The sequence below is a fragment of the Anas platyrhynchos genome, chromosome Z, assembly GCF_047663525.1.
Source record: "Anas platyrhynchos isolate ZD024472 breed Pekin duck chromosome Z, IASCAAS_PekinDuck_T2T, whole genome shotgun sequence".
NCBI lineage: Eukaryota > Metazoa > Chordata > Aves > Anseriformes > Anatidae > Anas > Anas platyrhynchos.
Genome location: NC_092621.1, coordinates 63654944 through 63671524, shown reverse-complemented (window position 1 = coordinate 63671524; position 16581 = coordinate 63654944).

Sequence of the window (16581 nt, the reverse complement as noted above, 5' to 3'; positions counted from 1 at the left end):
ATCTGCTCCTGGTTGAGGTCTTCCCTTACTAGTGCAGTGCTAGGACCTACGTGGTCAATGTGCTGAGGATGTGCAAGAGTCTTAGAAAACAGTCATGTTTTCCTCCCTCCTTGCTTCTTTATGAAATAAACATGATATCATCCAGCACTGGGCTGTTTTTCATGACGGAAATTCACTTCTACCCTGCACAACAAAGCTTATGATATATCCAGACCAGAGCTAAGCCGTCAGCTTGGGCAGCCACTGTCAGGCGTTCGCTTCTGTGCAGTCACCCCTTGGGGAAGCCACTTGCACTGGTTGCTTTCCTCACAAGTTTACCAAGTTTGCGTAAAGCTCCAAAGCTCAGGCCTATGCAGACACAGCCCTGCTGCTCCTTTAACACACAAGAGGGGGCTATTGTTCACAACAGCTTTTCCAGGGCTTCTCTCCGTTTTTTGTTGGAATCTAGTCCATGCTTGCAGATTGGCTTTTTCAATTCAGTGATTAGTGGGTACTGGAAGGTTCAAAAACAACACCTGACAATCTTGTCCATACGTAGGTAAGGAGAGATCTAAGGAAGGAACAGGTTGCAATACCTAAGGCTTATGCATGGCTCAAGCTTCCAGTTGAGCTGTGAAATCCACACCTCAGGTCACTTGAGGTACCAGGAGTCCCTGTAGAACATACAGGGGTCTCCAGCAGTGAGGTTCCCTGAGCAGAGGGCTTCAAGAGCTCCACAGGGAATGAAAAGAAGACTTGTGATATCCATGAGGAATGTGGCTTGCTCTCGGCAATGGAGACAAATTCCTTTCTGATTAATGCTCCACCCTGCTCCACTCCAGGGACAGACGCCTATGGCAACCTGGTCCCAGTACGTCGTACTAGGATGAGGTGGCAGGGACTGTCCCCATTCATTTTCTTTCTCAGGGTGGCCACGCCTCCTCTCTGGCTGAAGGTGGGCTTCATGGCCCATGTGAAGGGGAGAGGTCTGGGGAAGGACTGAAAAACTTGAGAAATACTCCGAGGATAAATCAAAAGTTGGTTGCACTGAAGTAGATAGGAAGTGCAAATGATAGCCTGGGTAGATTTGCTGCAAAGAATCTGAAGAGTCTGGGTCTGCTTGCCAGAGCACTCATCCCAGTGGCTCATGATTTCTTCTGCACAGTTTTGGTTTGTTGTTCCCCAAGTCAGGACGGAATTTTGGGAATGCTCTTACACTTAGCTCATGAAAGAAAGACATGTTCTTTTGTTCTTTACTAGGTATGATTTTACCTGCTTCGATTGAGGGTACTTAGGCTATGCTATACAACTCTTCTTCACAAGAATAGTCTTCTCTATACAACTCTGTGTAGTTGGTCTAATGAAATGAAAGGAACAGTGTCAATTTACAGGAACAGTGTCAATTCCAGCATTTGAAGCAGTGCTGTGGCTTCATAATTAATAGACAGCTTTTAGAAGAACAGACAAAAATGATTCTATCTATCTTTATTTCCTGTGTAGACTTACTTATGTGGTTCTTTCCCATTCCTACTAATCCAGCTATTCACATACAGACCGGAGTTATGCACTAAACAATGATGTCAGTCTGTCACTTTCTGTCATGATGTAATTATTGCTTACAAGCAGCAGTCAATTGAACAAAGCCTTTCACATGACTGGCTGTCTAACAACTATGCTGCTGTTGTATTTCCCAGGTGAACCACTTCAGAATTTCATAGAAGTGAAGAAGGATACCTATATGGTATGCTATCTGGCTACCCAGGTGTAGTCTGTTGGTTCCAAAACTGCCTGTCTTCACCTTGGGCAAAAGAACACAAGGTACTCAATATTGAAAAGATACCAGATAAGCATTAGTACCTTGAGTGTCGTAAGTACTCCAAGCCCGAAGGGAATTGCCACATTTCCTCTTGGCCAGCACAGCAGTGGTGTTTTTAATATCTTGGAAAACAAAACGATCAGGTATGCTGTGAATCAGCTGGCAATTTGCTTTGTGGCTTTTCTCATGAATTCTGCACGCTTCCTTTCTTTGGAGATACTTGACTTGTCCATCCAGGTCTTTCTTCTTCAAGAAAGTAGAAGCATCTCAAAAAGCAAAAAGTTACCAAGGTGTTTGAAAACAGGAGTCCAAATCTAACAGATGTAGGGATTTATAACAGAGGAAGTGGAGACAAAGATCAGCCATGAAATAGATGTGAGAAAAACACAGGTAGCAGTGTCCCGTGCGGATAAAGGAAAAGAGATAACCAAATGTCTTTCTTGAAGTGGAATAAGAATGGGGAAAACAAGACTCATGGGAAAAGCAAGCATCTTATCTGGGATTGACACTAAGTAAAAAGCTACTACGCAGAAGTCTGTAGCTGTTGTAAAGTTGCCATGCCGTTTTGCAGAGCAGAACGCAAACACATCACCGTGCATTCTGGGCTTAGAGGAAGAAGCTCGTGAATTCTTGGTAGTTCTCATTCTGAAGTGAAGGGTCTGTAATGTGCATATTGAAGCAAAAGTCACACTTGTACAATATGTATAGAATTCCCTGGAGCATTTAACAAAAACGCCTGACTGGTAAGGTAGGACTGGTTAGAAATGCTCGCAAGTTGGGTGACAGCTGATGACTAGGTTACAGTGCAGAGTAACCTTGGATTTCAGATGACAACATTGCGGTTGTGCCAGAAGATAAGCTGTAGATCACCTTACACGAGCATGACATTTATTTCACCCATTCTTGTAGAAAAAGGGAAGGATTAATTCATTAGGAGGAAAGAGGCACAAGAATACAGTATGCCTCTTTGATTTGTTCCATACCAAGTGGACATCAAGAAATACAGGCCTAGAAACCCAATGACAATCTTCTCTACATCTATGTCCAAAACCTAATTTGATGGAAATCTCAGAGCATGTGCTACTACAAGACTAACAATGAAGATCCTCTGCCCAGAAGAGTCTTTCAGAAAATGCTTCTCTCTACTCCAAATTGTCTCAGAGCAGAAGCCCCTGAAAGAAAAAAGAGCCTCGCTGCAGAAACACATAGCTTTCCCAGTGAAGATTGCTCAAGACTTAGTGCTGGAAGCCTGTTGTCGGAACTGAGCAAATGACTGCTTGAACAAGAATTGGTTTCCAGCAGCCTCTGCTCCATAGTGGCAACATCTGGCCAGAGGAAGACAGCAAGCCAAGAGGAGACTTGCCTTTGGATCTGTGCCAGCCTCAGTCAATCCTTCTGCACACAATTCAGCTGTCACCCCCATGGAAGACAAACACCTGCGAGGAAGTACAGAAACTGCTGGGATTGGAGGTGGTGGTATTGCAACCAGCTTTGGCTGCATTCTTCGACAAGAACAAGGACAAGATCATATTTTGACAGATTTGTTGTTGCATTGCTTCACTCTCTCCAGCACAGTAAAATGGTGACACTGATGGACAGTAAAACCAGTTCATTTTCTTCCTATGAAAGTTTCTCTTCGGGTCTTCTTCCCAGACTCCACTCTTTTCCAGTGGCTATGGCTTGAAAGCAAGACCAAGGACATAAAGACAAGATTCTCTTCAACAATCAGGTTTGCTTATGGACAGAAGAAGTAAGGTTAAGACACGGCTGAAGATGAGTGAGAAATTACCAGAGAGGTGGGCTCATCAGAGAAAGGCTGTAGCAAAAACCAGTCTGTTGGGTTAGCTCTTACTCTACATTTTTAAGCACTTGTAACTCATCTTGGTGCCAGGAACTGCAGTTTACTTTTCAACTTCTTTTTTATAATTTGTGATAGTTACATATTTTCAGTCCAAAAATAAGATAAATTGAAAGCTGACTCTAGGGTAAAAATACATAAAAAACAGAGCTGTGTATAGAAATTAAAATAAAATAAAATAAAATAAAATAAAATAAAATAAAATAAAATAAAATAAAATAAAATAAAATAAAATAAAATAAAATAAAATAAAATAAAATAAAATAAAATAAAAAAGGATTCTGACCTACTTATTATGTATTTTTAATTTCCTTCATAACTTACCAAGGAACAGACTGGATTTGAATAAGAGCTTTCTTTCTCCACCTCTCAGCCTTTCCTGTCTTTGACAGACTTCCGCAGTCAGCCAGGTCTTGCTGTTTCCGTGATCTCTGCACAGAGTCTTGTACTCCCTTATCTTCGGGTGGGTAACCTGCAATGGTGTTCGCTCAGACCTAGGAATCACCAGCCTTCATCTTGTTCCCTGTCTCACTACAGAGCTCACCCTGACATCCCTGTTGGAAGGAGAAGGCTTTCTTAGCGGAGAGGACTACTGTGCATGGCTGCCCTGTGTCTCCGTTGATCAGACTCACAGCAAAGTAAACCACATGAGGATGAAACGGATTTCCCTCTGGACGGATCAGAGTATGGATTGAAATAGGACCTGGAAGAACAAAGGGCGTTCTCAAGAGAGTCCTTTCCCATTCATTTGCTTAGTCACTGGGAAACTCTTCCAGAAAATTCAGGCAAACAATTTCCCTGCATGGAAACCTCATTTTGTCTGTCGAGCTAAGATTTTATCCCAGGATATTCAGGTCTTTTGACATGGTATAAACCTTTCTGCTCTAACTTCCCTCGGATTTTCTTTTCTTCTAAAGTTCATTTCTCTGGCAAAGCAATGCAATCCTTGAATTCAGACACCTGTGGAAAACTTCGGAAATTTCCTGGTCAAGAACTTTCTTTAGACAGCATCAATGATATCACAACAACGCAGACTTCTTTAACTCTTTCTTTAAAATACCCACCACAGACTCAGTATCATTTTCATGCAGACCAATCCCCAGCTTGATCATCTACATTGAATTGAAAAGCACAGAAACCTGCAGTTTATGGTGTGCAACTGCCTCACCACCCTCTGAGTAAATAATTGCTTCCAAATACCTATTCTAAATCTATCCTGTCTTAGAGTAGAACAAGCCATTACTCCTTGTCCTATCACTACACTCCCTGAAAAAGAGTCCTTCAGCTTTTCTGTAGGTCCCTTTAGGTACTGGAAGCCACAATAAGGTCTCACCAGAGCCTTCTTTTCTCCGGGCTGAACAATTCTAACTTCCTCAGCCTGTCTTCATAGGAGAGGTGCTCCAGTCCCTTGATCATCTTCATGGCCCTCCTCTGGACCCTCTGGCTCTAACAGTCCTACAGCCTCCTTGTGCTGGGGGCACAAATATTGCTTTTTGAAATATTGATTTTGTATAAATGCCACATGGATAATCTTTGGCTGTTATTATCAACACAGCACTGCTGAGATTAGTACTTGTAAATATAGAGGAATTAGAAAGAAATGTAGACAATATAATTTGATTAAACTGAAACTGAACTTGGCAAGAGATGAAAAGACTAACATGAAGGGGATTGTATAGGTACATTGGTCAGAAAAGGAAGACCAAGGAGAGTGTACCCTTTGATGGATGAGAAATGATAACTGGTAACAACAGACATGGAGAAGAGGTACAATTCCAGGAGGTCCAATGCCATGCAATCCAGTGTCCTGACGGAACCGGGTGGTGGAGTTGCAAATCTTCTTTCCATCATATTTGAAATGTCATGGCAGTCAGGTGACATCCATGGTGACTTGAAAAAGGGGTGTCCGTTTCCATTTTTAAAAAAGGTAGAAAGGATGACCAGTGAGCCTCACCTCTATGCCTGAAAAGATCATGGAACAGATCCTTTTGAAAACAGTATCAAGGCACAGGTAAACCAAGAAGGTGATCTGAGACAGACAGCAAGGGCAAATCATGCCAAAACTCTCTATTGGTTTTCTGTGATGGAGTGACGGCATCAGTTGACAAAAGAGGACCAACCAATGTCATCTACCTGGCCTTCTGTTAGGCCTTTGACATGGTTCCACATGACATCCTTATCTCCAAAGTGGAGAGATATGGATATGATGGGTGGACCACTCGGTGGATACGGAATTGGCTGGATGGCCACACAGAGTGTTGCAGTCAAAAGCTCAATGCCCAGGTAGAGGCTGGTGACTAGTAGTGTCCCTCAGGGGTCTGTCTTGGGACCAGTGCTTTTCAATACCTTTATCAATGACATAGACAATGAGATGGAGTGCACCCTCAACACATTTTCAGATGGCACCAAGCTGAGTGGTGCAGATGATACAACAGAAGGAAAATAGCCATTCAAAGGCACCAGGGTAAGTTTGAGAAGTAGGCCCACATAAAGAAAGATGGAGAGTGACTTTTTACACACTCAAATAGTGATAGTACATAGGGAAATAGTTATATATATATATAAATTGTGATTTAGATTAGATATCTGTCGCGTTAAAGGGGTGTAGCTGATTAACCGTTACGGGCCCGGTCAGATTCAGAGTACTGAACCAGTCAGACACTCACCAAAAACACATTAACCGTCTGGGGGTCCAGTCAGACATTAACCAGAAACACATTAACTGTCTGGGGGTCCGTTCAGACATTCACCAAAAATGCATTAACTGTCTGGGGGTCTGGTTGGATTCAGAACACTGAACTATCACGGATAACCACCCTCACCCTAGTTGCACTTAATGAGAGCTATCACAATGCAATCAAGTATGGTTTATTAGAGCAACAGATAATCAGGTTCTTTTGGATTGCCGGTGATAGTGACTATCTGCAAAAGCAAGCTAGTATGCATGAAATACACAGGTGTTATAGGTGTTACAGATGTTACCGGTGTTATAGGTGTTGTAGGTGTTACGGATGTTACAGGTGTTATAGATGTTACAGATGTTATAGATGTTACAGGTGTTACAGGTGTTACAGGTGTTACAGGTGTTACAGGTGCACAGCCTAGAAATAAACGCGTCAAAAGGATCAAAGACTCTATAGAGATTTATAAGCAAATATTCAGATCTCACCCAAAGGCGTCCCAATGGGGGGGAAGAGAGGCTCAGCCCGTCGACTGGTCCTAGGAGTCAGGAGGTCCTAAGGATGTTGTATGTCCTCGGGATGGTATCTCCCCTGACGGTGGTATCTTCCCTAACATCCCCTCTCTCTCGGGCCAGTTTATATTATTTTCTATCTTTTAGGTGGAGCTTGAGTGGCTCTAGTCAAGCATATCTTAGTTATGATTGGTGTAAAGTTTTCCCGTCTCCGTTTAAAGTAATAGGCTCCGAGAAATTCAGGGCGCATGCTCAGCGAGGGGTGGTCGCACCTTGGAGGCGGGTAGCTTTTGGGATGGAGGTGTGTTTTGGTATTATAATGATATTATAATGAGCAAAAAGTACACTAGGGTACAGCATTTGTCAAAACATGACAGGTCTTTGGCTTAGGGTGGCAAAAAGTGCAGCTTTGTGCACAAGAACAATCGAGGCCCCACCTGATTACAGAGCCTAGCCGTGGTGTCTCCACTCCACTCTACGCTCCGTGCTGTTCCCTAGGACTAGCACACCAAGTTTCCCCAGCGCGATAGCATCTAAGGTTGGGAGCCTAGGGAATGCTCAGGTAATGCAGTTATGCCCTACCCTGAAAGCCTCTTCAATGCTGTGCCGTTTCCTTAGAAATGTGAATGTTAGTTTTATTTTCCTAGTTACTTCAGGCAATTACACCACAATATCAGAAGGAAATTCTTTAGTCAGAGGGTGGTGAGGCTCTGAAGCAGGTTTCCCAGAGAAGTTGTGGATGCCCTGAACTAGTTGCTGGCATCCATGACCGTGGCAAGGGGATTGGAACTAGATGATCTATAAGGTCACTGCAACCCAAGTCATTTTATGGTTCTATGGTTATACTTTAGTCTTATTTTCACATAGTGCTCTCATTCTGAGCAAAACAAGATCTCAAGTCCTTGCACCTTACTTTAGGAAATTGATTAAGCTGAAACAGGAGTATATCTGAAACAGGATGCCAGAATTAGGAACTGAAGACAGAGTGTCTGTTGGTGTATTTCTTCCTATGAGGCAAACTCATGTCAGGAAGACTCTTGTGTACTTCTTGTGCCAAATTTGTGTAACATGAAGTCCTATTATTAACTGATTTTTTCTTCATATAGCATATCATCCTCCTCTAAGATGATATTTTTCTGTGAAAGAAAGAAATGCGTGTTCTTTGATGAAGCCAAAAAGGTATTCTGACAGAAGAACATGATGCTGCTCTGTCCAGTTACCTTTTATAGGCTTCATTTGATGTGCTGTTGTTTTTTTTTGTTTGTTTGTTTGGTTGGTTGGTGGTTAGTTTTTCCCCTGAGATGCACAAGCACTTGATTTGATTTTTCAGTAGCTCAGACATGTTTGGTTCATCTAAAATAAGCATTGCAATTTGATCCCTGGTGATTTATCATGGTTTGGATTCATCTGTGCTCTCATTTTGTTGCCTAAGTTTTATAGACTTCCTTATGAGGCTGATTACTACCATAAAAAAAAGAAAAAAAAAAAAAAGCTGTAGGAAACCTGGCTTTAAAAGTCTAGTTGTAAAATCTTTATCAAGGATTCATTCTTTTTGAAAAGTTGTGTTAGCTTTCCTTAAACTAGCATATGAAACACTGTGGCTGAATAATACAGTAGTGTTGCCAATTAATGTTTTGACTCACAAGTGAATGTAAGAGCAAAAGAAATGAAAAACAACACTTGTAAGACCAATATAGGTGAAAATGAAAGATTTCAGCATTTATAATAAAAAGTTGTGAATTTTGCTGAATTCTGCTTTTGAAAGCTGCAACATAAATTCAGAATAAAACACAGCACTGAAAATACAATGAGATGGGTCAGAATTCTGGTATTGGAGGCTGCATCTTCAGAATATGAGTAAGTTCCAAATAAGGCAATATAATTTTTGTTTGTTTGTTTGTTTCTTTGCTTGTTTTGCATAGGAAGCATCCTTAGGGAACTCCTTAGAGGAAGCTGGGCTGACAGAGAGGAAAAAAAAAAAAGAAAAAAAAAAAGCCAAGAAGAGAAATCTATGAATTCTTCTGAATATTAAAGGTAAATTAGTTACGAAAAATTAGTTACGAAAGATACTGACTCATAATTTCCTTGCCAAAGACTCTTGGTATTTTGCATGAATTTAATTAGGGTTTAGAGAAAGAAGCTTTCCCATACTCAGAAGAAAGAAAAAAAGTTCTCCACATAACTGTGAGGCAAGTTGTGTTCTTTTTCATAAGAAAAATTGATTGAGGAAGGTAGAAAAGGTGGTTCTACCAAATATGCTGAGATATCTTTCTTGTTAAGTTGAATTTGGAGGATATCTATGTATAAAACAATGTCAGTCAGAGTGCCCCCAATGGATATTATATTGAGCCAACAGCCAGCTGTATGAATGCTTATCATTGACTTTGGTGCTGCAGAATGAAGAGGGAGAAGAATGTCCAAGATATGATTCGTTTTATTACAACTAATGCTGAAAGTAACATTTTACCTGACCTATCAACACCTAATAATTAGTAGTCACCACCATCAGTACTGTTTCCACCAGTCAAATTGTGAGTCTTGATGATTCATTCAACATTTTAATAGTAAAGAAATCTCTGCTACCTCATTTATTCCCTTTTTATTTTTTACTTTTTTCTAACTCGTGCCTCAATCAGAGAAATTGAACCAACAGAAATACCTAAAGTGTTAATCAGTTTAAATTCAAATAATCATTTCCCAAACTAGAAACACCTACAGTATATATCAATATAAAATCATCAGAATGATTACAACAACAACTATTAATAAATACCAGGGAGAAATCCAAAACGAATAAAATCTTGATGTACAAACATGCAAGAAATATGGTATGTATTATGCCTGTTACTGTAAAGACTTCTGTATTTTTCACAACACTCTTAAAGGCAAAAAAAAAATTATCTAAAATTCATGATGTCATTTCACTTGCTCCCAGGAGACACCACTGGCAGGTAATTATTTTTGATAACGTTCCTTCCCACCCTGGAGCACTTCTTTATGTGCACTGAATATATTTAACACTTCATTATTCAACAGCCATTTATCATAGCTATAATTAGTTGTTAAATGAGCAAACAATACTGATTTTATTTTATTTTATTTTGCTGCCAGTGGTGATGTTTTGTGCTTTTTATTTTTTTTTCTGTTTTGTTTTTATAGGAACTTTTAAAAATGCAGACAATTTGCTGTATTGTTCTGAATTCCTACTGGAAATAAATAAGCAAAATGGAAATACATCCTGGACAAGTAAAATAAAATCCTATTTGTCATCTTTCCTGTCTGTTCAAGCAGGTACAAGATTTAAAGGGAAATCTTATAATTAAGTTTTCTAGATAGAAGCTTTTCAAAGATATTTAGGTACCTACAGATACAACTAGTGTCTTTTAAGATTCTAAAAGACAGTAGTTTGTTTGTTTGTAGTAAGAGTTAAGTATCCATGAAAATAAAAAAATCAAAGATGATGCGGTATAAAAATGTTATAGGATTCAAAAGCTTCTGTTTTCAGGTGAAATGAGTGTTTGTAAAATCTTAAAAAAAAATAAAATAAATAATAATGATAAGCCATTAAACACAAATGCAAAGGTTTCCAGCAGCAGTGTCCATTTAGCTAAAACTAGCTCTCACACAGGTCTATATAGTATGTTCTATTAGTGGACAGACAAAGTGATTTATAGTATGTCAAGAAAAAATAGTAGTAGTAACGAATAACTGAAATTTAAAAAACCGTCAAGAAAGACAACTTTTGTTTAAATATCTTCTTATATTACATTCTCTTTAAGAAAACCTACTAGGAAATAATGTAAAAATCACTTCAAGTTTGCTTTAATATGCTGCTTGTTTCTCCCTTCTTATTCCTTCTGCATCCTCTCTTCTCCCACTAAATGCTAAAACACGTACTCTCACCTGTCAGCTTAGGTCCATTTCCACATTTTTCAGTTGTTTCTGTGTATGTGATATGTTTCTATACTTCTATGTTGAGTTGGTCTTGCTTCAATGGAATTTTGGAAAACCTATGGTGACCTGATGCACAATTTAAATGAATATAAGCAGGAAAAATAATTAATATGATTTCACTTTGAAACTTATCCTGTGGAAACCTCTGGCTCATGAGCTGATACTTACAAGAGCAGATGATAGTCAACCTGCCAGTGAAAGATTAGTTAGACAGCTGAACAGATGTGACACTTTTTGAAGACTTTTTTATTCCCAATAAATATTGTATCACTCAATACAATGCAAAGAGGGATGTAGATTCCAGTGTTAGCTTTCATTCTGTCAGAAGGGATTTGTACAGCAGAAAAATAAAAATAAAATCCAACAAATACAATGTTTTATTTTGTTTTGTTTTGAGTAAAATGAAATGCTCTCTTTTCTCTGCTCATTAAAAAGTGCAACATAAAAGTGCATCAAATCTTGATGCCTTTTGGATAAGATGCAGGATACATTTATTTTTCTATAATATAACACTCTGCAGTTCCAGGAACATCTTGATAAATTTTCCAGACAAAGGATATTATAGTTGGCTTTGGATTTCTACTACAACTTCTTTTGTTTGACCCTGTTATAAATGGTAACTTCAGCTCGATTTGGTCTTCCACACAAATAAAGCGGCTCTGATTTTGGCATCATAATTCTACGATGAGCCACTTCTGATAAAACTTTTTAGCCAATGGACTGTCTAGATAAGATGATCTTTTAAATATCAAAGGAAGCCTCCATTTGTTGATAGTTTCTTAATTCAGTATAACTTTTCTGTCAATCTAAAAACAGAAGCAATGGATGAACAGCAATCTAATTGTTCTGTTAAATATTTTTCAACTCAGTTCGAAGATAATCACTGCTGTTTAGTGTAGTTGTTCTTACTCCTCTATTATTTGAGAATAGATGTATGAATATAATTTCTTATATTTAAAAAGTTTTAGATTTTCTTTCATTTTTTGCTTCTTATCATCACCATAAATAATTTTGTAAGCGATCAAAACATTCAATTCAGCTCTGTAATGTGCAAGCAGAAATTTCGGAACAGTTATACTGCAATTATACTTTTTGACCAGAAAGAAATTAAATTACTGGAAAATAAATAAATAAATAAAATTTAAATTAAAAAAAAAAACAAAACACCACCATAATTATAATCTTGTGAATCAAACCTGAATTGTAATAGTTATTAAAAACAAACAAACAAACAAAAAACATCAAATGGAAAATAATAAAGGCATCTGTCATATAAACATCTTTCCAATTCTGTGAACTGGAGTTACTTACAAAAAATAACTCTTTCACTATGTAACTATACTGCATCTTATATAAAACTACCATGCAATTGAAATCAATGTATTAAACACATTTTTAATGGCAGTACACTTTAGCGAGTGTAGTGAAAGATTTTTCCTGCACAAGGTAATGAACTTCTATTACAAAGAGCAGCTTAAAGACTTCAAGTATTTTAGATGATTAAAACATAGAATCATAGAATCATAGAATATCCTGAGTTGGAAGGGACCCTTAAGGATCATCAAGTCCAACTCTTGACACCGCACAGGTCTACCCAAGTTCAGACCATGTGACTAAGTGCACAGTCCAATCTCTTCTTAAATTCAGTCAGGCTCGGTGCAGTGACCACTTCCCTGGGGAGCCTGTTCCAGTGTGCAACATTAGTGGTGATTATTCACTGTCAGAGCTCTAAAAATAGAACATTTGATTAACACAGCATTAGTAAATGTGTTAGCATTTTACAACATGTTACTTTACAGTTGTAGCCTCATTTTTTATTGAATTGAATTATTTGCACCAGTCTAGGTGTTTCAGCTACACTTTGTTAATACTCGTGTGAATAACTTATCCCTTAATACAGTCGTTAAAATATTCATTGTTTTGGAAAAACAATGCTTTGCTGGATTTGTGAATTACATGTTATTCATGTCTATGTAACTAAAATTAAAAAAAAAAAAAGATGCAAAATATCACTTTAGGTCATCTTCCAAAGTATAAAACTCTATCAACAGAAGACATACTGGGTTCCGTGATGTTAAAAAACTTTCAGATTATGCCTTGGTTGCCAACAGTAGGTAATGAAAATCATTTTCTCTCAGGAGAGTTATTACTCCATCTTTATGCTATGCTAAGGTAATTATTTCATGAGAGTTCAACATACAAAACAATATAGCTGGAGTACGAACAGTAAGGCTTTTCTCAGTATTGACATCAATATTGTATGAATTCTTTGTGTTTTTGTGTGTGCGTGTGTGTGCTAGAATTGCAATGCTGTCCTCATTTCATTTTTTCCTTCGTGCAAGTATTGTTAACATGTCTTGCTGGAAAATAAAAGAGTTTGACCCGTCAAACATTTAAAAGCTGCACTTCTAAAAACCCTGATGGTTTTGTCCTCTTTGTTATTGAAATATATGTATATATATTGAAAACATGGTTGAATTATGTAGTCATGCATTCAAGTAATACGAGTCTTATTTTCTACTAGTATCTATTGGTTTTCATTTTAATCAGTCTGCATTCCACAGGTGCTGATTAACTTCATTATTATGATACAGGATTAGAAATGCCTCTGAACTCCAGAACTGCCACCCTGAACTGGCAGAGGAGTGAAAAGGCATTATCACAGGACTACTGTTAAATGGGTACATTTTGTTCGGTATGTATTCATGATTCACGTAGTCATGTATTCATACTCATGATTTCAGTGAGTGACTTGGTATATTTCACTGCATTTTCTTGCCTTTTATAGAACCCTAGTTCTATAAACTCTAGATTCTGTTAACGTGTCTTCAAATGATTTTCAATAGAGATGAAGTCTGAAGTCCTGTGAACCAAGAACAGATTTGGTTGTGTCCCTGTTAAAATGAGTTCTTCCACTGTATTTGACTGAGTGTGAAAAGAGCCCAGGTTGTCATCTATCATGTTATCAGCAAGATTTGATATCAGGCAGAGATGCATAGATAAAATCAATCTCCCAGTCTCCTCTTTTTTTTTTTTTTTCTTTTCTATTTTTTTAATATAAGGGATTAACAATATAGTAATGCAAAAACTTCATAATCAAAATAAAGCAAGTAGTCCATAGAAATGAATGAAATGCTCTAGATGGAGGAAAAACTAGAAGCTGACAATAAGACAAAAACCCTGAGAATCATCACAGATACTCTCATAAGTATAATGACACATCCCATGCCTCCCTTCATTTCTTTATCTGTTTTCCCATTATCACATTTCTTTCCTTTGACTCCCACCTTCCTAAAATTTAACTTGCTCTATTATTAGTAATATAAATAGTATTTTCCAGTTATTCTCTTACAAGGGTTCTTTTGTTTAACGCTTAATGAAGCTGAATTGTATTCGGGGTTAAAGTTTTTTTCTTTGTTTGTTTGTTTTTGTGTTTTAATTTTTTACTACATTAAAATGGACTAGTATTCATGAATTATTCTGTTATTGCTGTAATTCTGATCTGATTTCAAATACTTAGAAAAGTGTTAAAGTCAACAGATACTCGGTTTAGATTTCAACCTGAATTGCATGCAATGCAATTGAGGTTAAAAGTGAAGTTATGATGAAATACTATGCAAGATCCATTGCACAGCTGTTACCTTTTCTGTATTGACTTGATTGAAATTTCTTGCCATACAAAACTTTAATGTAAGTCCTGCAGGCAAGAGATCTTGCTAATGACAACCTGTATCCCTTGTTATAGCCTGCACATGAATAATGTAGCATAAATATAGCCAATGGCTAGGATTTGTCGTTACAACTTTACAAATATGACTGTGTTTCACTTCACAAATATTTCTTAGGGAGAAGTAATATTTTCAGGAGCTTTTTCTCCGTGTTGAAATCTTATTGTGCCTTTCAAAAGTCACAGCATATTGTCAAAATATCAGGATGTTATTTTGAATACAAAACTGCAAAATCTTCAGTTTACTGAAACTAGGACATATGCATCTTGATGCATAAATAATTTTTTGTTCTGAATAAATTCAATGGAAATTTAAAAGACAGCAGTTATGATAAATACACTTCTGAACATTAAAAAAATATATTACCCTAATTCCCACTAATTTTCTTGCATTTTTCATTTGAGCAGGCCTTGCTCAATTTATATGTCATCTCATACTTATGTTAAAACTAGAGCCATTTGAGATTTCAGTTTAGTCCAATACCTGATTCCCCTTATAGGACGTTACCTTGTTCATTTTAACCCGGTCTTGTAAATTAAGTTTTTTGGAGACACCATTAAAAGTACTGCTCAAGAAATGAATTCTATATGTAAATATGTTTCCATAATTCCAGTCATATTATATCTACTTTTTACTCTTTGTCAATCTTTCTTCTGTCAACGAAAGCTACATAGACACAGGAAAACATACCCTGAGACCCCCATGAGCACACAGCTGTTGAACAGATGTCAAGTATTCCCTAGCTTCCTCACTCCATTTCAACAGCATACTTATTCTGCATAATTTGATTGTTCAACTCATTAAAATTTATCAGGAAAAAATACATAATATGGGAGTTTGTAACATTCTATTTGTATTTAATAGTAACTGTCTGAAGCAATTTAATACATCTCAGTGACAAAGTTGCTCAGTTTTGTTTTTATTATACATTTTAAATTAACTTTTGCAGTGTGTCCATAAAATGTATCCTAGACAGAAGGAGACATAGTAAACCTGTCATATTCAATTGAAATATCACGTTATGCTGTAGCCACTACTATAAATGAAATAATATCCAAAATGTTTCATAATAGAAAAGGTCAAGTTGGCAAAATAACTAACTGTTCAGAAACAAATTTTAGGTCAGTGGACCAAATATCAAGATGACTGTCAAAGTAGGAATTTTATTAAATAAAAAGTTTTAGGAATGAACCTTCTTAACTGAGTAAAGGTAAAGATATTTAAATTATTAAGTTCAACAGCATATAGCATATGCTATTACGATGATCTTGTTTTCGTAGTTGACTGCTTTCTTACCTGAGTCATGGAACAAAGGAAAAGAAACAAGCTCTTTCTAATTTTCTTGTGGCCCCTGTTTGGTTGTGTTGGTGGTGATGGTGGTGGTTTATTTGCTTCATAACGACACGCTATCTCTTTACTTTTTTTGTTGTAGTTCAGAGAGTCTGTTACATCTTTCTTCCCACGGGGTTTTGGTTTAAGAACTGTAGGGACTCATCCTATCTAGACAGCCCTAAAGCCCCACCTCCTATGAGTGCAACAGTAGCTATTCAAGTAACATGTGGTTTCACATGAAGAATAGAATTCATGGACAGTTTAAGGACAATTTATGAAAAAGCTTTTGATCATATTGCTAGGAGATTGTCTATTATTATTATTATTATTATTTTAATTTAAATTGCTTAAAGTGTTTTGCATAGCTATACTAGCACTGAAACTTAGGAAATATTAACTTTATTAAACACTCCACTCCTCAGTTCATTTTAGTTTTCAAGATAAGGACTGTGTGTGGCTGTTGAACAACACATGTATGTGTACTGCTTTCAATTTTTCCTCCTACTTTACAATATAAAGTTCTTCTGCAATTTGAAAATAAACAATATGACACTGTGATTTCTATTCAATTTCTTTTTCCCTTTCTCCAAATAAAGACAAAAAAAAAAAAAAGCTACATATAGCTCTTTCCAATCTATCATTGTGTTAATATTCTAAACTGTGATTTACTCTAAATGGAAGCTAAAACACTTGATGAAAATTAAAAGGAGACAAAATTAAA